We start from the raw sequence: 1,290 nt of genomic DNA on the forward strand, positions 1-1,290 counted from the left end.
AGATTCAAATGCTGATAAAAAAATTCTAAAAATTGTTATTAACAATTTTTTTTAAAAAGATTATTAATTTTAATAAAAGTGATCAGACGTTAATTGAGTTAACTAAAGTTAGTGTCAAATGTTGACGTGTACTTAACAATTATTATAATAAAATAAAAAGATAAATAGGCCATTGACCTTTTATCTCGCGGACATTTAAATTTTTGAAAATTTGAAAATACATTTAAGTCCCTGATATTATCAAAATCTGGACATATTGATCCCTAGATTTAATTTGTCCCATTTTAAAGACTCTCTCACGTATGCATCTATATATCGGTCAAATCAATACAACGGAAGTCACGTTTAATATTTTCGTTAGGTCTAATAGATCTAAGTGAATAGAGAGATCAATATGTCCAGATTTTGACAAGGTCAAAAACTTAAATGTATTTTTAAATTCTCATGAACTTAAATATCTGTAAACCAAAAAGTTAGAGATCTATTTGTCTTTTTTCTAATAATTTTGAAAACACCCAAATTTAAGTTTTTTTTAGAAAAAACTCTTATCTCTTTTTCTCTTCTTCTTCAATAATCTCCTCACATCCTCAATCTCCTTAGCCATCCATCTCTTCCTCCTTTACTGACAACCTTCAAATCAAATATATAATTTTAAAATTAATATATATATAATTTTCCTTTGAATTTATTCATTTACATGTATCATCTAAAATTATAAACTTAAAAAAAATTCGGGGGTAAAGAAGATGTTAAAGAAAGAAGAGAGATGGAAGTGCGAAATGAAATTCTTCTCTCATTCCAATTTGAGTTGTCTGCTCTTCTCATTACCCTTTGTCATTGTTGTTTCTACCTTCTTCTTTCTTCTTTTTCTCCTCCTTTGACCAACCTCTATCTCTGTCTCGCTTTGATGGCGGCGTTGTTGACATCTCCATCTCCAGGATGGAACCCAGCAGTACCGAATTTGAGAGTAGATTTGAGACAGAGAATGGAACCCAACTATAGAAGCAGTATAGCACTATCTTTCGTTTTTTCTGATTTTTTTTTATGGATATTGTGGTTTTGACACTGAGATTTGAATCAGAATTTTATTGTTGTGATTTAATATTTGAATTTGAATTTGTTGTTGTAAGTGAAGGAGGATGAGACGGATGACCGAGGAGATTGGAGGTGTAAGGAGATTAGAGACGAAGAAGAGATGAAAGTTTTCGAAAAAAAGAAATTAGTGTCCTTAAAAAAAATTAAAATTGGGGTGTTTTTAAAATTATAAAAATAAAATATGGGTAATTTTAT

This window comes from Arachis ipaensis, chromosome B04 (genome assembly GCF_000816755.2).
Source record: "Arachis ipaensis cultivar K30076 chromosome B04, Araip1.1, whole genome shotgun sequence".
In the NCBI taxonomy this organism is placed as follows: domain Eukaryota; kingdom Viridiplantae; phylum Streptophyta; class Magnoliopsida; order Fabales; family Fabaceae; genus Arachis; species Arachis ipaensis.